Below are 23,727 nucleotides of genomic sequence, written 5' to 3' on the forward strand. Positions count from 1 at the left end.
AGTCAAGGCCTTTTGCTAATCACTTAACTTCGGATTTAACCAGACATAAAGGAGATTATTAAACTTCCAATGAATTAGAATTGGAATTATTAAAATTGGTCTAAGGTACAATTTTTAGCTTTAAAAATGAATTTTAGTTTTGCTTTCCCTTTTGCTTCATTTGTGGTTTTCCTTATGGTGAACGATGCTGACTTGAAATTTGATTTTGCTAGGTAATTTTTTTTTTGTAGTAGATCTCTTGACGGCTAGGTTCAAATTTTACCTAAATGCCCCAATTGCTGAACCATAAAGCTGATACAGTTCTAAAGCTATTTTTTTTTTTTTTGAGACAAATGACCGTGCAGAGCAATATTTAGTTGTCACTGTCTGGAGTCTGGGTGGCAGGAGAAAGAGTCTGAGGAAGGGGGGTGCTTTGCCAAATGAAATACCAGCACCTAGACTGTGCTATGCTGCAGCACATCGTGTTCCCGGGGGATGTCACAATTACATTTCAGGAACAACTCCAGGCTCCAACAGCAGCAGGAGCATCTCATTTCCTATTTCCTAACTCACAGCCTCTCAGTGCTGTTAAAGGCTTCACTTCCTTCTGTGCTTCAGAAGAGAAATTACAGCCTGGCGTCAGCATGGTGATCACCTGTCCAAAGTGGAATTATGCTGTAGACCCGTAAAGCTGCACATTCTCATTCCAGACAATGATTTCAATTCCTTTTCTGCTTCCCTTCCATCACCCTGCATTCTCTCTCTCTCTCTTTATGTCTCTATCTCCATCTCTATCTCCCCTCTCTTCTTGATGCTATTCACACCAAGAAGACTGCAGGCTCCTCAGACCTCAAGAATCCAGGTAAATAGCTAAAAGAGAGCCTTGAAGCACCACTCAGAGTCAGGCAGATCTATTTGTATGCAGCACCAGCATTTCCCACCAAAGAAAATAAAGAACAAATTCAGGAATGTTCGGAGGGGAAATTAAAGGATTTTTGGTTGTGTTTTTTCTCTAGGGTTGTGAACAGTGTCTTTATTCTTTATCCGTTTATTCTTAGTACAGTGCAGTGTGCACTGTGACCGTCCTTCCTGACCTCGTAGTGCATCTGCTGTTTCTCACGCTGTCTGGAAAGCAAACAAAATTCATTCCATCCTATAACCTGGTTACGGGGTGTTGGGCAGGGGATGAGAGAGGGCGAGAGACGTGAACAGAGAAAGATAGAAAGGGGCAGAGAAGCAGAGAAATGTGCATATATGTGTAACCTGGACTTTAGGAAGAAGACAGATACTGCCTAACCACACTCTCCCTAACACATTTTCGAAGGTGTCCAGGCACACAGGCAGTTGCCATGGTCTTCATATTGTGTCACTTCAAGCGGTTCCCAAATTTGTTCCTGTTCATCCAGGAAGGAAGAAAATCCCACCAAAGATTGAGAGAGTATACTTCCAAAGAACCTGAAAGAATATACTTCCATTTTGACCCTCAATACTGTCTGTCCAAGCTCAGGAAGAGAATGTATTCAATGACTTTAACAGCCAGCACAGCAAGTTCCGTTCAAAGCCATGATGGGATGCAAGAGGAGGGCACATGATACAGGGGGTCCCACCAGACAGCAGACAGCTGTCTTGCTAACTGATACAATTTGTGATTGCATTTGCATCTATTCCAAATGTTAGCTTCAGGATCCAAATTCACTCTTGTGGTTAAGACTTTGGTAAGTCCTCAGGTTAGGAGGCTGAGCGGTATGTGATGGACCAGTAATACAGTAAAGGCAATGGGGAAGCATTTCTTTCCCCAACGGTTAATTTCTATTCTACTCAGATATCAGACAGACCAAATTGGTCATCACAGCTGTCTTCTTCGTCATCATACCATTTGCCATAAAATATACCCAAGCAGCAAGAAGTGTGTCTTTGTATTTGCTGTTAAATGTAATCAGAGACTATCTTTATAACCATCCTGGACCATTATCATTAGCATAATGGTTACTTTAGAGAACTATTATCATACATATGTGTAGTATACATAGGCAGGGAGTCAAATGCAGAAATGTAGAAGAGCAAGAAGTGCCTGTGAAGATTTTACAGAAGCTATAATAAATGTGGAAAATGTACTAATTTACATAAAGGAACAACTTTGTATAGGATATCATTAGCTCAATAGATTCTGCAAAGAAGAAAAATTGATAGAAAATAAAAAATCTTCCCCGGTACATTGATGCTTGAAATTCCAGAATTGGAAGTAATCTATATTATGTGGGTTTAAGAATCGTCTCCAGTTAAAATATAAATATCTTTGAACGACGATATGCTTTGAATCCCGGAATTAATAACTATGTAAGTAGCTATGTGTGTGCATTTATATTGTAAAAGAGAGATTATATGTTGAAACAAGTTCTTATTCCTTTTTCTTCCTCACTCTCTTGCATAGGACATTTCCTCTCTTCAACCAGAAGATTCCATCTGCCTTGGGGAGAATTAGAATTGTTACTGTAGAAATGCAAAGAGAAAGAAAGCTTTTTGGGCCGGCCCAGGGCATAGCAGTTAAGTGTGTGCGATCCACTGCTGGCGGCCCGGTTTCAGATCCCGGGCGCGCACCGATGCACCGCTTGTCATGCTATGCTGTGGCGGCGTCCCACAAAAAGTGGAGGAAGAGGCGCACAGATGTAAGCCCTGGGCCAGTCTTCCTCAATAAAAAAGAGGAGGATTCACATGGATGTTAGCTCAGGGCTGATCTTCCTCACAAAAAAGAAAGAAAGAAAGAAAGCTTTTGACTTCCAGAATAGGATTTTAAAACCCACAAAACATAATAGTCTTGAAAGCCTAAAAGCTGCAGAGAGAAAAGGAATTTCTAAACCCTGGAATGTTTCCTCTACATCTCACGAGTAAAACTTGCAGGACTGATGGTAAATTTACTCTAAGTCATCAGCAGGAGGAACTTACGATGTGCCATAAGGAAGTTCCAACCAGAAAGAAAAGCTCGCACTTAACGTGTTGTTTTACAGTTATAAGTTCATGATGGAGGAAGAGTTGCGAGAATGAATGACATGATGTGCCAGAAGCATTTAGCGCAATTCCCAGCAAGTGATAAACACTCGCATGTTTATAATAAACATTATTGCACTTACCACACTACGTAATAAATGTTCCCTCTCTACTCCTCTGCTCCCCTCCCACCAGACTGTACAGGAATTGAGGGCAAGGACTCTGTTTTACTCACTGTTGCATCCTCAGCTCCTATCACAGAGCTTGGAGCTCAAAAAATATCTGTTGAGTGAATGAACCTCACTACTTCTCCTAGACTAAGAAGAAGTGCAGGACGAGGGGAGAAGTTGGGCTTGCTCTTTGTCATCCATCCACATGACACCATCACTGCAAGTACCAGTCTGTGGTTATTTATGGAAAAGAAAATACAAATCTAAATTAATCATCTGAGTTTTAGGTTGGATAAGGATGAGGTTTTTACTCTCAGGGTGATAAAATAATCATATGGGCTACCAAAAAACGTGGAGGCCTCTCTATCTTTAGTGAGCCTGTTGAGATGCAAATAAAACATCTGTCCTGGATCATTTAGAAATTCCTTTGCCTAAAGACAGAGGGCTGGACCAGATCATCTCTGAAAGTGCCTTCAGCTTTATCTTCCTATGATTCTATTAACCAGTTAATATTTTCCTATAATTTGCTCTTAGCAACTGCCTAATAATCTTACAGTTTCTTCCATACGATGCAATGATGTGACATTAATCTAATACCATGTAACCCCTCTGCCTGTTCCACCAATGTCACTTACTCTGTGACTCTGAAGAATTATTCAAGGACACCTTTCCTAAACAAAGACCATCCTTAGGGTCATATCCTCAATATTTATTAAAAATCTGGCTGGAGTTTCAGATTCTTCATTCACCAGCCCTTAAATTCCTCTGTTTCCTACTTTCATCTCATCCAAATTATATTATTTTCTGCTGTGACGAACTAAGTCAATTGCTAACCTTAAGGACTGGATCAAGAATCTGAGCGTCATCACGTTCCAAGACATCTGAAAATGCCCAAACCTCTGTGTAAGCCTGTGTCCATCTTTCCCCGGTACACAGGCTGATATCACCAAACCCACAAGGACAGACTAGAGATGAGCACCTCTAAGGTCAGAGGATCAGAGGGACCCAGTAGCTCCTTTCTTCTCCACCTCCCAATCTCATAGGAAGCAGAGATTAAAACCAATATTTAAAGGAAACTTCCTGAGACAATAAATGTTATATCTTCACAAAACAGCTGACTTGTCCCTAAGGAGAATTAAAATCTGTATGGATCCTTGAAGCCTGAGCCAAAGGTAGCTCTTTTGCTGCCAACAGCTTACACACTGTTCAACGTTACCCATACGGAGCTTGTCTTCTTTATACTTTAAAAATTAAGCTATTGGGATTCAGTGATAGCAATAATAACTGCCATGTATCGTGTGCCTAATACGTACCAGGCCCACTAACCAGGCAGTGCCACATGCATCAGAGTCCACGTGGAGAGCAGCCCTGGACCCGTGCCATGCTGCAGCCTGGCCAATCACACAATCATACAATTCAATCCTTGTAATCACATGGGGTGGTATTATCAGTCCCATTTACAGATGACAAAACAGGTTCCTCAAGGTAACTAAGTAGACCAGAGTGACACAAGTAATAAAGAACAGAGCTGAGTTTAAAACTCAAGTGTGATATCAAAGGGCCTGCTATTGCCAAATATTCTGCTCCATGTTGTGGGATTCAAAAAGAAACAAGTGGGCCTGGTCTTTAAGGACTCTGAAATGCAGTTAGAAAAAAATAAGACAGATTCATGTAAAATTAAATAGCAATGAAATAATGGTTCAAGTCAAAAGAGAAAATTTGTCACAGGGCAGAACATGAGTAATTGCTAAATGGACCATCAGGCAATAATTGGTGCAAGTGTTTAGAGGAAAGGGAGATCTACAAATATTTACAAGCTTTTGTTAACAAACTCCATGTATTTGGGATTTCTAAATAAGTCCCTAAAACTGGAGGCAAGACAAAGGTAGAGAATAAGAGAAAAATATGACCTTGTTTCTACAGCAAAAGGCCCTCGCGGAAGAAAAGCCAAAAAACACTTACTTGTAGCAAAGGGAAAAAATAAAAGGTCCTCGGCAAAAATTTCAGAATTCTGTGAGAATGATTTGATGTGATTCGTTTTCCCTTGGCAACTTTTTATTTCAGATTTAGCTTAAGGCCCTGGGAGCTCAGTATTTAAAATGTGTTGAAGATATTATTTGAAGTGAAAATGTGACATATGCTTTGGGTTTTATTTTATAATTATTTTATTTTATAATTTAATATAAAATTAATTTAAAGAGCTACGGTTTTTAAAAAAGAATCTTGAAGGATTTTTTTTTAAGTTTAAGACTGAGAAGTAAGAGTTGCACTGGCAAAATCTAAATATTAACTTCCAATTTAATTCTAATGTTGATTTGTATGACAATAAAGCATTAGGTTCTTCCACGTTCCAATATGTGGGTAAAGGAGATGCTGATAAATATTACCATTTTCTCTTTTAAATCTGCACTGCAGACAGCAGTCATGTGCTCTTTTGACTAAGACCAAGTAAACTAGGGTTTATAAGAAGGCTAGAAACAGAATGCCAAATTTAGACCTGGGCTCTGATTCCTTCCTATGCCAGAATGGTGCTGCTTCCTTTGAATAGTTACCCAAGCGATTTGTTAAGCAGTTACAGTAGTAGCCAAAACTATGAGAGCAGAAAAAGTATGCCCCTACACCATTATATATGTCTAAAGAAGAAGGACTAATATTTTATAGACCTTAATATGCAATCATTTCCGTATGCATTTAATCCTCAAAACTATCTCTGGGGTAAATATTATTATTAGCCTCAATTTATAGATGAGAAATTAGCTCATAGAAATTAAATGATTTATCTATTAAATCGCAGAACCATACTTAAACTCATATGTCCTAATTCTAACTTTAAGAGCTGGCAACAAACCATTGAAAGTGACTTATCCTATTAAAAATATACATGCCTCTCTTCATTTCCATTCACTGCTGTGGGAAACTTGATTAATCTTTCTAAGCCAATATGGCTTCATCATTCAAGACATAAAAAGTTCCAAAATGTGATTGCATTCTGATGCACATCAAGAATCAAAAGGAATGAAATTAGAGACAAGCCATTAGTGGTTAAAAACACTGATTTTGGAGTCAGACAGGCAGCTGACCTTGGCCTCCACCTTTTACTAGCCCTGTGACCTTCAGAAGTTAAGTTCTCTGGGCCTCAAATTCCTCATTTGCAAAATAACGGCAACAGGACCTAGTTCATGGTGTCACCAGCACCAGTCAGATCGGTGCAGTGAGGTCCCAGGTTTTTGGTCCACAGACACAAAAGAATTTGAGAGAAGACACACAGCAGAAGTTTTGACAGAGGAGGATTTATTAGCAAAGTGAAAGTACACTGCCAAGGGGAGGGGCAGGCCGGCTCGAGGTGAGCAACTGCCCCCAAGTTGTGGTGGTCGGTGGCTATGGAAGATGGGGTCCCAGGGGCAGGTGAAGGTCTTGGAAGGTGGAGCAATCAGGGCATTGTCTCCACCCCCACATCAGGAGGGGGAGATTTTTTCCTTACATAGGCATCTCCAGAACTGTCATGGTGGTGATCACTGGCAAGGAGGGGTCAAAACCTCAATGCAAATGAGGGTATAATGAGGCACCTGGTGGAGTGACCTTGCTCTCAGCTCATATCTAGCTTCCTGCCTATCTCAATAGGGTAGTTGGGGTGATTAAAGAAGATATTGTGTACCAAGTGTCTGGAATATAATATGTGGCCAATAAACGATAAGTCTGCTGCCATCATTTATTCAAAAAATACTATATTGAGTGATATTAGATGATGGGAATATGAAGGAGAGAATGTGGTTCCCACCCTCATAAATGTCATATTTCAGTACCAGTTGCATCCACAATTTTTATCATAAGCTCATTATTAAAAAATTTCTAATGAGCACCATCCCTAATACATAAATGTTTACATTAATTTATAAATTATATACACATACTACTGTACTAAAAATTATGCACTTTATAAAACATATACAATAAATAACTGGGAAAGAATAAACAGTTGATCCCACTGGACTATCCTGTTCACCTCTTAGAATGTACACAGTCCACTTTGGAAACCATTATTTTAGACCAAGAGTCAGCAAACTTTTCTGTAAAGGACCAGATAGTAAATATTTAAGGTTTTGCAGATCACACAGAGTCTCTGTTGCATTTTTTCCTTTGCTTTCTTTTTAAAAAATATTTAAGCAATGCTTTAAAAATGTAAAGCAATTCTTAGTTCAAGGGCCATACAAAAACAGGGCTTGGACTACAGTTTGCCCATCCTGTTTTAGACCATGGACTATTCTAGAATAGATGATTCCAGAAATAAACTAGTAAATAAATACTATAGTAAGTACTACGAATAAAATCAACTGTCGAATGCAATGGAGAGTAAAGGAGAGGCCAGCTTTAGTGAAGATGATCAGAGAAGGCCACATTTCAGCTGCGACCTGAAGGATAAGAAGGAGCCAGTCACAGACGAGCAGAAGAAAACCTTCCCAGCAAAGGGAAGAACCTGGAAGTGCAAGGTGCTGAGATGGAAAGAGCTTGCTTGTTCAAAGACTGAAAGGAAGTTTCTGTGCCTGGAACACCTGAGCGAGAAAAGAGCAAGGTATGAGATGTGGTTTGGGAGTCAGGCAGGAGCCAGCTTTGGAGACTTTTGAAAATAATTGCCATAAAGTGAAGCATTTGAAGCAGAAATGGAGTTAGAAAAGATAACATCAGCAGACTATATGTCTCGGGAAAGTAGACAAAGCGAAATAATAACCAGGAGGTGGTGGATCAAGGATTGGCTCCTGGGGCAAAAATAAAAATCAAAGACAAGTAGACTGCCTTGATTATGTCCTCAAGATATTTAAGACAATTATTAAACTTGCAAGTTCTTTATTGATATTCGACCTTGAAATAAAGTCATCACTGAGGCGTATGCTGTTCTAACTCTCATTAACCAAACCAACCAAGTTTAGAACAAAACCCTTACAATCCCACATATTCATTTTTTAAAAGTTTATTCTTTTCAAATTAAAATTGCATTAAAATGCCTTCCTTGGAAGACTGCATAAGAAGTAGATAGCACTGTTGCCTCCAGGGAAGAAAAGTGGCGGTCTGTAGCCAAGAGGTGGGAGGGAGACGATACACCATGTATCTTACTTTTATTGTTGTTAGTGCTGTCCAGTTGATTCCAAATCCTGATGACCCTGTGTACCGGAGTAGAACCCTGCCTGGTCTTTTTGCACCATCCTCTTACCTTCCGGCGCTGTATCAGCCAATGCTCCGCTGCTATTCACAGGGTTTGCATGGCCAATTTTTTTCAGAAGTGGGTGGCCGGGTCCTTCTTCACAGTCTCTCTTAGTCTGGAAGTTCCGCTGAAACCTGTCCACCATGGGTGACCCCACTGGTATTTGAAATACCAGTGGCCTGGCTTTCAACATCACAGCAACATGCAGCCACCACAGTGTGACAATAGATGGGTTGTGTGGTTCCCTGACTGGAAAACAAACCCAGGCCCCCACAGTGAGAGCACTGAATCTTAACCACTAGACCATCAGGGCTGGCTATCTTACTATACCTCCAGAATTTTGAACCATGTGGCTCTAGCATCTATTCAAAAAGCACATAAATAAAATTAAATTCAAATTAAAAATTTTAAACTGCATTAATTGTGTGCAGCCCCAGAAAAATGAAACAGTTCTCTAAAAATTCATTTGGGAAAAACAGGCAATTTGCCAAAACAATTTGGCAGTTCTTCATCAAGTTAGAGTTACCATATGACCCAGCAATTCTGCTCCTAGGCATATACCCAAGAGAAATGAAAACATACATCCACATAAAAACTCAGACACGAATGTTTATGTTATCATTATTCATAATAGCCAAAAAGTGGAAATAACCCAACTGTCTCTCAACTGGTGAATAGATAAATAAAATGTGATGTACTCATGCAACAGAATATTATTAAGCAATAAAACGAAATGAAGTACTGAGAAATGCTGCAACATGAATGAAACTTGAAAACATTATGCCAAGTGAAAAAAGCTAGTGACAGCAGACTGTGTATTCTATGGTTGCATTTATATGAAACTTCCAAAATAGGCAACTTCATACAAACGGAGAGTAGATTAGTGGTGGCCTAGGGCTGATACAGGGAAGGCAGGATGGGGAGTGACTGGTCGAGGGTACTGAGTGTCTTTTAGCGGGAATAAAAATGTTCTGAAATTAAATTGTGGCAATGGTTGCATAACCCTGTGAATATACTGAAAACCACTGAATTTTACACTTTTAGTGGGTAAATTGTATGGTATGTGAATTCCATCTCAATAAAGCCATTTTTCAAAAAAGTCAACTTTTAAAGGGCTACTCAAACACCACATTGTAATTTAAGGTATAAGCTAACTGCCACTTAAAACTAAGATTGTCAATATACGAATACTTGGATTTATAAAATGGAAACCAACAGGACATTTTTTGTTACAAAAAATTTAGTTTGGATTTCTTACTAATTGTGCTGAAAGTATGACCTCCACGGAGTTAGTTTTTCTGGAACACATCAAGTTGCCTGCAGCAATCCTCTTCCCTGATTGCCCTTGATTGTGTAAGGTAGCAGCCTAAAGACGTGAAAACATTACAAAACTATAAATAGTCTTGAAATCAATGAGAATGGCCTTTAGGCAGCACTTTGATACACACAGATACTCAACCTGTGTGTGCCAGGACCGCAATTCCCTTCTGCCTACGAGAGAACAACACAGGTCATGAAACTGCAGAAAATCTGCAAAGAGGTAGTTTGCTTGGGGATAGTGGAGATTTGCAGCACTGTATATTCATAGCTGATTCCTCTAAATTGCTCTCCATTCCTGACAGATTGTTTTACTGACTAACATAAGCAATAGATTCCTTTGTGCTGTTAAACATTCTTGCTATTTTACTTTACATAGTCTTGTTTTGCCAATGTTATAAACTCCTAAAATCAGTATTAGGGAGATTCATATGGTAACTGGTAACAGCATATACTGACCCTAGTGATTCTTATTCTTGCCATATAAAATAATTCCAAATGAGTTATCATATATGGTCGAATTCAAATTCCCTATAAGAAAATTCAATGGCTATCAAGGAGTCTACTCTTCTTTCTTAAAATTTAAGATAAATTTTAGAAACTTGACTCAGTCTTAATTTCCTTAATTTTATAAGAGCAGATGTTTTTAATAATAATTTGTTCAAAGCATTTTGCAAGATTTTCAGGGGCAGAATAGCAAGCTAAAACAAACGTCTTTAATCAGTTCATATTAAAAGGTAGAGAAGTGTGAAATGGGGAGGAACTTGTTACAAATGTTAGGTAGAAATCATATGTTTACTAACATCATAAGCCATTAAAAGGCCAATGATGGCTCACAGTGGCTCTCATAAAAATACAATTTATATCTTTAGTCTGGGTCTCTTTCTCGCCCTCCAGACCCATATGCCCAGCTGCCTATGTGCCTTCTGCACATGGTGTCTAATGGACAGCTCAACCTTCATACGGGCCAAAGAACAGCAGCTCCTTCTGATGTCTTCCCACCTCCCTTAAGGACAACTCAATTCTTCCAGTTCCTTAGGACAAACACCCTGGTGGCAGTCTTAACTCTACTCCTTCCCTCACACGCCACATCCAGTCTGTAGCAAATCCTTTCAGCTCTACTTTCAAAAGATCTACAGAATTTGACCACAAAATTTTCACCATTTCTACTGCCACCTTCCTGATCCAGGCCACCATCAAATCTTACCTGAATGTCTACAGTAGCCTCCTACCAGGCTCAATCATTCCTAAGAGGGCTACCACTAGCCCGTAGAGTGCCTTTGTGCAAATTAGAAAAAGATGGCCTTCTCCAAGACACCTTTCTCTATCTGCCAGAACAGTGTAGAAGTAAATATATAAAGCCATGATGTGTACAATGTCATGACCCTCCCTTAGATGTGGCACCCCCGTGCAGGGCACAACCTGCATAATTATGCAAGATTCCTTGCTTCTTAGACTATTATATTTTTACTAATTTATCTTGTTTATTATCTGTTCCCCCAATAGAATTCAATCTTTGTGAGGGCAGGGATCTTTGTGTCTTGTTCACTGTTGTATCCCCAGCACCTAAACAGTGGCTGACATGTAATAAATAATCAACAGATGTTGAGCAAAAATGTCCAGAGGACAAAAGGATCACATCCCCAAAACCCCTGGGAATGAGCTGCCAGCAGGATAACTTAAATATTCTTCTGAGATCACTTGATTAGGTGCAAATCTCCAAGCACTACTTATGTGGAAAGACTGTTTGAAAATAGAATATCTTTGAGTTGTTAGTTCCATTGTAATGAACACTGCCGTGAAGAAATTCTTTACACTCTTAAAAATTTGTATGCCCCAACTGTAGGAAGCAAAGTATAATGGAAAGAAAACTGAATTGGGAGCTGGATGACAGGGCCTCTTTATTAGTCAGAGTTCTCCAGAGAAACAGAACCAAGAGAATGTGTGTATAGAGAGAGATTTATTTTAAGAAATTGGCTCATGTGGTTGTGGGAGTTGACAAATCAGAAATTTGCAGAGCAGACCAGCAGACTGGAGACCCAGGGGAGAGCTGGTATTGCAGCTCCAGTCTAAAGGCAGTCTGAAGGCAGTATTTCCTCTTCCTCAGTAGACCTTAGTCTTTTCTCTTAAGGCCTTCAACTCATTAGATGAGACCTACCCATGTTATGGAGGATAATCTGTTTTACTCAAAGTCTATTGATTTAAATGTTAATATCATTTTTTAAAAATATCTTCACAGCAACTTCTAGACTGGTGTTTGACCAAATATCTGAGCACTGTGACCTAGCCAAGTTGACACACAAAATTTACCACACAGCCTCCAAGTCTGGCATGAGGAAAAGCACAGTGGCCTGAAAGAATTGCTGTGTTGGGTGGAAATCCAATTGTTCTATGTGGAGAAAAGCTGGGAAAGAGGAGGATACACAGATCCTTTGCCACCTCTTCTCTGACCTTGAGAAGCATCATCATACCTAATTATGACCCTTAGCAAATCTTCACTGAAAGTTTAGTAAAGAAGAAAAAAAAGTGTAATAAACAGATTTATTTACAACCGCTAATAGAAGGGATTGATCTTAGACTCCAGAGGCCCAAGCCAACCCTTAAATCCCCACTGAGTTCTCAGGCTAGTTCAACCTCCACCAAAGGGATACCCCCCAAATCACCACAAAGCAGTCTCGGTCCAACTCTGTGAGCACCCCCAAACATAAAAATTCTCTCTAACAATTTAAGTGCCTATTTTTGGATTATCTTTCCCAGAATGACTGACAATAAGAACAGTCAACCCCTCCAAATAAAACTCCACCTCTTACTCTCAAAAGTGTGAAATAAGATGGATCAAATAAGATCCAAAAAAGTTTCCACCGGATACTTCTTAATATCTGAGTGATTCATCTTTAAGTAGCATCAGTGTGGGACACCAACGTCTCAGTCCCAGATCCACTGTTCTTTTCCAGTCCTTCCTCCAAGTTGGCTTAAAGAGATTAAAGCACCACGTTTCTCCAGCCATGATCAAGCTGCAGATCTCACTTCTCATGTACAATGCTTAGAAAAAGGAGCCGTCAGATATCCAGATTGGTGTGTGGGAAGGGTGTCCTGAATTCTACAGGGGCCTTGCCCTGCTGATGGAGACTATAGAACATAGTGTTTAGGAGTGTGGAGTTACACTACTTGGACTGAAATCTCAGTTCTACCAGTTACTTGTCTGTATGACCTTGGACACGTTATTGATTGAACCTCTCTGTGTCTCTATTTCGTCAACAGTAAGGGATTGTAAAAGAGGATTAAATCAATTAATACAAAAAGCTTAGACAGATGGCAACTAGGCCTTTGGTGGTGAACGTGATGTAGTCTATACGGAAGCTGAAATATAGTGATGTACACCTGAAATTTACATAATGTTATAAATCCATGTTACCTCAATGAAAAAAAAAAGCTTAGAAGAGTATCTGGCACATGGAATTTGGCTCAATAAATTTTAGTTATAGGTATTATATTATTAAATAGGACATTTTCACTTGGGTATCTCATCAATTTCAGCCATCCGCAAGAATAATATTTAAGTCCTTATTCCTTCTCTTATTTCTTCTGCACAACTAAAGGTGACTGTCGTGACGGTCTTTCTGAATAAAGGGGCTTTCCCAAAGATAAATTCTAATCTCTATTCCTAGAAAGCAAAAACAAGCAAACTAAAAACATAACAACAATAAAAATTGCTGGTAACCCTCCCAATGACATTTTCCAAATTCAGACAAATTTTTAAAGACCAGTCTTCATTGAGCACTTCATTAAGGAATTTGCACTTCAGTCTGGTGGTGATGAGGAGCCAGTGCAGAGTTTTAAATGAAGTGTGACTTGATCAAGCTTATATTTTGTGAAGATCTCTCTGGCAGCAGTGTGAGGACAGACGGGAGGGCTGGTGAGAAAGAGGTCCAAGTGCAAGGCTGTTTCAATTATCCAGACGAGAAATAAGAAGAACAAGACCCAAGGCAACAACTGTCGGGATTGTGCCAAACGATCTTCAGTGGCCATCACACCTCCAAAATACTACATTCAGTAATTACCTCCTTTTTAGTACGTTTGTCTTGTTTATTGTTCAAAAATAGTGATGTTCATTATGTGGGCCTAAACACTTGGCTTCCAGACTTCATACCAAAAAATATGAGCAAACGTCATCTATTAATTTATCTTGTGCTTCATGCTTATGAATTGCTTTGACTTGCCACAATGATGATTACCCTAGAATAAAATTTACCATTGAAAATTATTATGTCTTGGCATCTTTCTCTGTCCAAAAACTCTCCTCTCTGAGTGGCCAGCAGAGTGAGGGACTAGCAGAGCCAAAAGCCTCTGACAGACAGACCCATTGTTGCTGGGCCCATGACACCCCATTTTTGTCTTCTGAGGGCACCAGGGATTCACCTGACAGCTGCCCTTCTATTGCAGAACAGAATCTAATTGCCAAGTCTTTCTTTTATCCTCCTTTCCCTAAAGCAAGTACAAAATCGAGGAATTTTCTTTTCAGTAATATGCTGCATTAGCATCATTTCTCAATATTTTTTAATGAATAATTTCATTAGCTATATCCTTCTTCCTGTAGAACAAATAATGGAAGCATAGAGAAGAGCAGCGATTTGCCCAAAGTCAAGTCACGCAATTAATCAGCATCCAAGCTGACCTTACAATTACAGCTAGGACAATTAGAAGATGCTCAGTGAGGCCTTGAATTTCAATCTGGGACTCCACCAGATATTGTTTTCATAAACAAAAGATAAGCCAATCCTACCTTTGGAGATAGGAAGCAGAAGAAAAAAGAAAACAAATGTTAAAATTAGATAATCCAAGAAGTGAGAAATAAGAAAATAAGTAAAAATTTTAATCATCAGTGCCTGAAAAAATTATACTTTTATGCTCAAACACTTTTAGTAAATAATATTCTCACTGGTGTTTCATAAAGCATGAAAATCCATATATGATATTTCTCTAGTTTCAAGAAATTTTGAAGATCAATTATTTATAAAGCAATGTTTTCCACAGCAAGCCTGCCCCTCTATATCTTGTTTTCCCCAGGACTATATCTCCAAGATTTTCTTTTTATCTTTCATGTTAAAAGAAAGTAGCAACTCTTGTGACTAATGTCCCAAGATATAAACTCTCAAATAAACAAACACAAACTCTGCAACACTGCATGATATAAAACATTTTTCAGGAAACAAAATATTAGTCTTTTCTGTCACATCCTAGTATATTTGGGGCCATAAATTTTGCCTTACTTATCCATTAGGTTTTCTTCATGAGTCTCTTTTTTTATATAGACAAATAAACCTGGTCTTCGCAACCACAATTTCAAGTATTGTCTGTCTCTAAAAAGAAAAAAAGAAAAAGTGCACTAAGATTGATCTAGTTCTTTCTATTCTTAGATTTCTTTCTATTATATTTCCCAACTGTCGCCATCCTCCAACACAACCAACAATCAAATAAAACAGAAATAAATACATGTTCTAGGGGCATTTCTTCCAGGACAAAGTGTATCATAGAGCCAGCACTCCCTAGAGGTCGATTAGACATGAGCTTGCAAGAGACACGCACACAAGCACACTCACCCACATGCTCTTCCCATAAACTGAAACAATAACGAAGAAGGTCAAAATGTCCCCCTTCCCCTGGGAAAAAGATGGTGTGTTATTTTTAAGAAAAACTGAAGCTTGTGATTTTTTTGTCCTTTGAGCATCTTACTAAAACTGGCATTTCCATCATACTTGTAAATAGGAGATCTGCCACCACCCTGCACTCCTGGCTCAAGAAAGTCACTGAACAGAATTTAGGCTAGAAAACCTTTCAGAGCTGTAGATAACAAGCACAGATTATTTAAAGTCCTAAACCAAGCTGAAAATCATAGCCATCATTGGGGGCCAGCCTAGTGGCGTAGTGTTTAAGTTCACGCGCTTCCCTTCAGCGGCCCAGGGTTTGCAGGTTCGGATTCCTGGTGCAGACCTACATACCACTCATCAAGCCATGCTGTGGTGGTGTCCCATATACAAAGTAGAGGAAGATGGACACAGATGTTAGCTCAGGGCCAAAGTTCCTCAGCAAAAAGAGGAAGATTGGCAATGGATGTTAACTCATGGCCAAGCTTCCTCACACACACACACACACACACAAATCATAGCCGTCATTTGCCATGTGTCGGGCACCGTACTAGGGGCTTGTCTGTGCTATATCCTTACCACAATCTACTGAGATAGGTGTAATCAGCGTGGGTTACAGATAACAAAGGTCAGGTTAAGGAGGTTAAGGAATTTGCCCAAGATAACACAAGCCATAAATAGCCAGGCCTGGATTCCAAGTTATGTTTACGTTAGTCCTTTGGTCCACAAACATTTGATAAGAGCCTGTTATGAGCCAGGCACTGTTGTAGGACCTGGGAATATAGCAGGGAGCTCACATTCTAATAGAAAATAGACAAATATGCATGGATTTGTATATAGAGATAGATATAGATGTATAGGCAGGGAGTGCGGATTATCATGAAGAAAAATAAAGCAGACTGAGAGTGACAGAACAAGGGGTGCGATTTTGGGTGAGGTGCCCAGGGAAGGCTTCTGTGGGAAGGTGATACCTGAGCAGAGCCTGAAGGAAGTGAGTGAAAAAGCCACTCAGGTCTCTGGGGAAAGAGCCTTCCAAGCGAGAGCAAAGGCCATGAGGTGGTAGTGGGTGCGGCGTGTTGGAGCGACAACAGCACAGAGATGGTGGGGCTGAAACAGTGAGCAAGAGGGAGCAGGACGGAGGATGAGGCTGGAGGCGTAACCAATGGAAAGGACTCTGGATCCTAATGTAGAGATGCGAAGCAGTGGGGGGGACGAGATGATGATCTGTTTCACTCCAAAGCCACTACCCTCTCTGTTTCACTTCCATCCCCAGAAGAGACAATTTCCCCTCTCGCTTGCCAAAGTACCTGCTTCTTTGAAACCTATCCTAGGACCAACACTGCCCTAGCCTATTCCTCTGAGCACAGTCTTATAGTTACACAGCCATTGATAGCTTGATATTGTTTTCCTTCCGTTCACCCTATGGAAACGTGAGCCTTGTATCTCCTCTGCTAAGGGCAGCTTTCGGAGTCCTCCCTGGAAAACACCAGCCCATGTTGACTAAAGAAGACTAGAATAGACTGTCCAAGACACAGCCCCACTACTTCTACTTCTCTGTAAATAAAACGTGCCCACAGATGTTGTGCCTTGTCTTTTTCATCGTGGAGCAAGATTAATTCAGATTCACAGTTCCAGCCACACCTTCCAGGACAAAGGACAAACAAGAGCCCCTGTGATGCTCGAGATCCTTCCAGTAGCTGGGGAAACTGCAGCAATCAGGATAAAGTCCCTTCACATCTGGGGCTTCCCCCCATGTGCATCTGTGTAGTGATTCTCCATCAGGAAAGGGTGGGGAATTCTCTGTAATTTGAAAAAGAGATTGAAATCAAATATTTGCTTTGTTTTTTTTGTTAGTAACAACATTTTGTTTACTTTAAAATATTACATAACTTTAAAGGAGGGCATGTTTTGTGTTCGCCAGGAGAAAATAGGCTTTAAAAGGCTGAAAACAGGGGAATAGAGGGGCTTAGAATGCCCTTTTGTTATGTAAACTGAAGTAGTGACTCTAAAAGGGGAATTTCAAATGATTAAACAGGGGAGGTGTCATGAAACACGGCTAGGGGACACAACTTGAGAGCAAGGGGAGTCTCCCCAAATCATCCACTGACAACCCCACTACACATGGGCTGGCACCATTCAAACATGGGACTTGCGGTCCAATCCATCCATTTGCACATCCCTGACTCAGTGGTTCCACCTTCTGTCCTACTGGTACTGCTTTGAGGTACTTCTCTGGCCAGGACCATTAGATGTTCCCATGAAGCTGTATTCAGCCTCTTTTCTTTATTAAGAACTAATTCTAAGGGCAGAGCAATCTGGACACCTGGCCCTTTATATTTATGCTTTAGAGCACGTAGCACAGTGCAGGTCACACAGCAGAGGCCTCAAAATTATTGATCGACTTGTTTCCTCATCTCATACTTGTCAACTGCCCATAGGCCTGTGCGTGTGATGTATCATATAATATACACATGTAATATATCAATTATATATGTATATATAAATATGTACATATATACATACATTATACGTGTACACATCTATATCAATACATCTTATATTCAGTAACTCCTCATATTTTCATTAGCATAAGATTTTTTTTCCATCAGAGCTAAAATTCCCTTATATCTTCTGGCATGGCTCATGGCTATTAATCCCCACAGATTTTGTGCCTTGATTTTTTTCCTCATGGAGCAAGACTAATTCAGAATCACAGTCACAGACACACCTTCCAGGACAAAGGACAATGCTCAGACCACTGTTTCTCTAGGGTGGCAGGGAATCTTCTGGACATTGACTCCCGATATTTCTTTCTTGTTTCTTTTCAGAAATAAACCATTGTTAGGAAGCCTTCCCAATTGTCAAAATCCCTGGGAGGCATGGAGGTGGAGAGGGTGACAAGTGGAGCCTCTGACCCTCGCTTCAGAGGGATGATGGTGGAGAACTACCCTCTCCATGCTGGCACCAACGCTGTCTTCTCAATGCCTCCCCCACCGGGTCCAGCAGCACAAATGTCCCCCAGCCTACCCCTGAGGGAACTCAACCCAAGCAGATGGCAGCCCAAATGGTCAAAAACCAGACTGATGCCTGCGAAAGAGATTTCAGCTGGGACATTTTTACCCTTCAGCTGTTGGCTGTGGAAACAAATTCACATTCCACTCTCTCCCAGAACAGGTGAAGGCATTTCATAAGCAAATGGTCAGCTAGAGGCTTTAGGCTGAGTTTCCCATCCCTTCTACATCCTCTACATCCCTTCCTCCCCCTTCTCTTCTTTCTAGCAGTAAATTCCTAGCCCTACTTGTTCTCTATGACTCACACCTGCAAAGATTTATTGAGGAACCCCTATGTGTTCTGTGCTTGCTGCTGTGTGACTATAAAAGACATTTACCAAAGATATGGTGCCAGACTTGGAATTACTTACTTTGTAGGTGGAAAACAAATACAGAATCTGTGCAATAGTGACACAAAGGAGTCCCAAGGTTGTGTTGGAAGGCTTTGTGGAGGATAGAGACCTAAGGTGAACTTGGAAGAGTTAGCGGCATTTGGGTACAGCACTGGCTCAAAGGCCATTCCCGGTGAGGCACGAGTTGGCATGAACAAGATGAGTGGGAATGTCCGTGAACAGACTTATCTGATTCCCTCAGAGGTTACAGCTTCAACATTCGTGTGTGTGTGCGCGCCCAATTTTTAATGCCTGAATGTTACTTTTTTTTTACTCCCCTCTCTCAAGAGTAGATGAATGGAAGAACACAGTGCAGAATAATTCATATCTTCTCAAGAAGAAACTGGAATATTTTAATATGGGGAGAGATCCCAAATCAGTACTATCACTTCCCCAGAGAAAAAACACAGAAATTCCTCAAAGTGAGAGACAAATGGAACCAGAAGTATATTTTAGCCGGTTTATACCCCTGTCTGGGCCTGTATTTGTGGATGTCACTGTGCACAAAGCAACAAGAGGAAATTCTCAATATGCTAACACTTCTTCCTCTCTTTTCTCTTTCTCCACCTCCACTGGAGGATATGTTTGCTCTCTGAGCCTGCTGTTGCCTTCTGCTTTTGTATACAACCTATTTCTATAGCGTTTAAACGAATACACAGAAAGTCTGAATCATAAGACTAAAATGAGCACCATTGCAAGAACCTGAATGTGCCATGGAGATTCACATCCAGGATACGTAGGCTGAGCTGAAAGTGATGACTGGGGTTCTTTTGTGATCTTGTTTAACACCTACCTCTTCTCACCCTCATAATGGACTATTGTGCTTCTCTGGGCTCCATGACTCACAGTCCTTGCACGTAGATAGATGGAATTTGCTCATTTGTGAGGGATTTTTTTTAGGGGGGCGTGGATCTGGAAACCTCAGACAATAAAGAACCTCTAAAGCTGTACAGTTTTCTGAAGGAGAGAGCAGCTGCCCCTCAAGTATTTTATTCTGAAATTTGGCTGACAGCAGCACCACATTGATTTGAGCCACTTTGTTTTGCTATAAATGACGGCCGGATCAGCCGTAGCTTATGCCTCCCTCACTATAATCAGTTCTAGGCTGAGAGAGGAGGAATTATGCTTGACAGGTAATTAAGAAAACTGACAGGAAATAGCATTTGGCCTCTTTGAAGGTGAACTCCAGTTTGTAAAAGATTATCTAAATCTAATTTACCAAAACTCCAGATGGCAAAGCTGTGAGCAGCATTGCCTCTGCCTTGGGTTTATATTAAATTAATCTTTCTTTACCTTTTACTATACTTTACATTTTAACTTTAGCGTGGAAGAGAAGGACTCAAACTTTGCACGGCCCGAATTTGGGAGACAGCATTTCTGGGTCACTAAATAAAAGATGTAGAAACATTGGTTAGGAATGCAGACCGCCCAGCTGGAATTGAGCCTGGATTGACCAATGTCAGAAGAATGAGTGTTCACTCGTGATGCTGAAGGATGAAGGACGAAAGCAACATGTACTAAGATTTCAGCAGTAAGGAATAAAATCTCTTTTAGGAACTTACCCTCATCTCAAGTAAGGGGAAAGAAACAAACTATTGATCCCACATGAAAACCCTGTGGGGAGTTGTTCTGTGCTTGTACTACCATTGGGTGGAAGAAAAACACCTCATTCTCCTATGTGTGGAAAGAGATACTTCTCAAAAGTCTGGTCTCTATATAAGTACAGGGACCATATGGCTCAGATCCTCTGGAGGTATCAATTTCGAATATTCCAATTGGGTCCAGGCTAAGAGTAGGAGTTGTCCAGTAAGCACACTCATTAAAAACCAGTCTTCCCACTCTCCCCAGGCACATACTAGATCTCCCTTTTGTTATGACCTGCTTTCCATCCATAGAAATGGCTTTTTGCCCCATGCAGTGTCCAGGAGAAACTCGTGGTTTGAGGTTCTTGGGAGCTAAGGACAGAGATCAGCTCTGCACTGCTTTCCTTTGCTTGGGTCTGTAAAGACAGGAGAGAATTACTATAATTATTCCTAAGATCTTTGGGTTCTATTTCCTACCAAATAAGGGAAAAAAAAAAAAATAACGTCTCATACTTTGTCCATTTCAGGAATTTTAGGCTAAACCCAATAAATCAACATTGTGCTCCTAACCTAAGAGAAATTACCTGTTGTAACCAAGAGGACAGCTACACATTACAAAAGACATGCTTTACAAAAACCAAATTATTCTTCCTTGTGACAGCTTTGTGGGAAAGCCAGATGTCGGCAGGATCTGGAAGGTGGCCTTCCAAGTTTTCATTTCTAAATTACTCTTTGGCAGCAGTAAATAAGGTAACGATTCTCCATTAGAATGTTCTTATAGTGGGAGCCATCCATTTGTCATCGTTTCTATTGTTCCCTTAAGAAGAGAAAGGAGTATGTGGTGCTAAGGCCAAGGCCATCTCAACAAGGCTCAGATGCCTCCAGGGACCACCCCTCCAAATCCCTCACATCCCCAGAGAAAAGCAAACAGGTCTGCAGGAAAAAAGAAGCAAACCAAAAGCATTTCCTCTCCATCTTCTCTACCTCACGGAAGGTCTATGCCATGTTCTCTGCACTTCTGATGGCCATGCCCAGACTCTCTTTATAAACAGGTGGTATATAGGATTTCCTTACCGCAGAATGTGGTACCAAGTCACCTGTGATTGCACCACTAATGCTTCCTTTCTTTGAGTAGCGATCTCCTCATTTTAAAGTTCTCCGTTAAAACTCAGATTCCCTTAGGAAAGGTGATATCTTAAGTTATTATCACTTATTACATTATCAGTTAATACCTCAGCAGGGAAAGATGGTCAGCTGAAAGTAAGAGACTATGACAAGGTAAAAGGTGTTAGAAAGTGAAGAAAGTGACTTGGAGGAGAGTGAAGGAGCCTAGAAGAAGGCAACAGACCCTAACGCAGGCATGATGAGACTTATTCTGCCCATTCAATGAAAAATAGTAATTTAGAACTAGACAACTGTAAAATGGTTATAATATTAACAGCATTTGTCTTACAAAATCCTTGTGAAGAAGGAATGGGATAATGGATATTTTAAGCACTTTGAACTGTAAAATGCTATATCTGCATTAGTTTAATTATGTTTAATTCTAAGACTGGCCTTTGCTTTGCCACTTAAAATTATCTTACCTGTCTTTGATTGCCAGTCTTTAAATCTTTGGAGGAAAGATGCCATGTAAATCTAAGTACTCATGGTTTATATAGTCAATTATACAATTATAGTCCACAATCCCTTGGACTACATTTTTTTTTGTGTGTGTGTGAGGAAGATCAGCCCTGAGCTAACATCCATGCCAATCCTCCTCTTTTTGCTGAGGAAGACTGGCCCTGGGCTAACATCCGTGCTCATCTTCCCCTATTTTATACGGGATGCCGCCACAGCATGGCTTGACAAGCGGTGCATCGGTGCACACCCGGGATCCAAACTCCGGGCCCCAGCAGCAGAGTGCACACACTTAACTGCTGCACCACCAGGCCGGCCCCCTTTGGACTACATTTTAATCTAATTGTTATTAACTCTGGATATCTGGTGATAAAACATTTGACTATTTCTCATCTAAACATTATCTTTTTCTAATTAAATGGCTGCAAAAATGGCAGATTGTTATATTCAGGATATTTTCACCAACCATTAATAAGGTGTCTGGACAATCCCACTCTAGTGGATGGCCAACGTTCATCTTGCATAATCTTTCATCTGCTCTATATCAGTTGATCATTGGCTTCTGATCATAGGCAGTAGCACTCACCCTGATTTCTATACCCAGAGACTGGCCTGTGCAAACTGCATAGGCTCCACTATGCTCTGGTCCTTCTGGAGTGCTTTTTATTTTTCCACAGCAATTAATGACTCCAAACGTCAGGAACATTTCTACTTCCCTGACATTTCTCCCACCATCTCTCCTTTATAGAACTCTCCTTGTCATTCCTTATTGCTTTTATAATTAAAAGAGTATGGGCTTTAGATTCAGAGAAAACTAGGTTTGAATTCCAGCACATTCACGAGTTATATCTAGGACTTCAGGCGAATCACTGATTCCTCTGAGCCTTTGTGTCCTCATCTGTAAAAAGGGGTTACTATGAGATAAGAGAGAGAACAATGCAAAGTGTTGGGCAACACGCCTGGCCAACAGAAGATACTATACACTTTAATTCCTGCATTTCCTCTGCTGTAACCAAGAAAACTCCCTCATTGCTCCAGTCTTCAAAGATGTCCTTTCCAAATTCCTCTCTCATGGACCATCTGCTTCCTCAATTCCATTCTAAGCACTTTGATGGAAAAGAAATATGTCTTGCAGTTCTTCAGGACTCCACTTGGTGTCTTCATGTAGTAAATGATCAACAACTGGCTTTTGTTCTTCTTAATGATAAGTCATATCATGGCTTTTCTGTCCACACTTTTCCAAAGGTTGTCTCTTTCTCCAGATACGTCCCCCAGAAATACCACAAATAGTGAGCCCTGGACCAGTAAGAGTCATGGCAGGAAACAGAATTCAACTCAGATCTAAAAAATGAAGAATCTTCAACAAGGGACTACTTTTAGAGGTGTGGGCAGTTAAAGGAACCAACAAAGCATGTTGAGGCACCTTCAGACTAGTAGAAGTGGGAAGCCACTACCACTGGCTGAAACAGCCAGACAAACTGGGGGAGAGCAGGGGCTGTGGTCATAGAGGACTGTAGCCACTGCCAAAGATATGGGGCAAAGATATAATCTCCTGTTGGTATTTCCTATTGGCTGAATCTGTTCTGAAGCCAAAAGCAGAGGGGCCCAGGTGATGCAGTCACCAGGAATCAGCCTCTAGTGTATGGAACTGAGCAAAGAAGGCAAGAGAATACACGAAAGATGGGAACAAATGGAGAATATCCAGTACAGGGCTGCCTTCAATTTGTGAGTCCAAGGGTCCCAGAAGCTATCATTTTGCCTCATATCACAGAATAGGAGGTAGAATTTC

The 23,727-nt window shown here is 40.5% G+C and overlaps 1 long non-coding RNA gene across 2 annotated transcripts; it reads right to left on the minus strand.

Moving 5' to 3' along the window:
• Positions 1-14,536: 14,536 nt before the first annotated feature.
• On the minus strand, positions 14,537-21,686 carry LOC147915790 (uncharacterized). Of its 2 annotated transcripts, XR_015553784.1 has the most exons (4): positions 21,393-21,686; positions 20,614-20,734; positions 16,935-17,093; positions 14,537-15,008 (listed from the first exon to the last, which is right to left on the minus strand). It is a non-coding gene; the product is annotated as an uncharacterized LOC147915790 (long non-coding RNA). The 2 variants fall into 2 exon arrangements; XR_015553783.1 differs by lacking the exon at positions 14,537-15,008 and having other exon boundaries at positions 16,139-17,093.
• Positions 21,687-23,727: the final 2,041 nt, after the last annotated feature.

This window comes from Ceratotherium simum, chromosome 12 (assembly GCF_057802395.1).
Source record: "Ceratotherium simum simum isolate JZ-2026a chromosome 12, ASM5780239v1, whole genome shotgun sequence".
In the NCBI taxonomy this organism is placed as follows: Eukaryota; Metazoa; Chordata; class Mammalia; order Perissodactyla; family Rhinocerotidae; genus Ceratotherium; species Ceratotherium simum.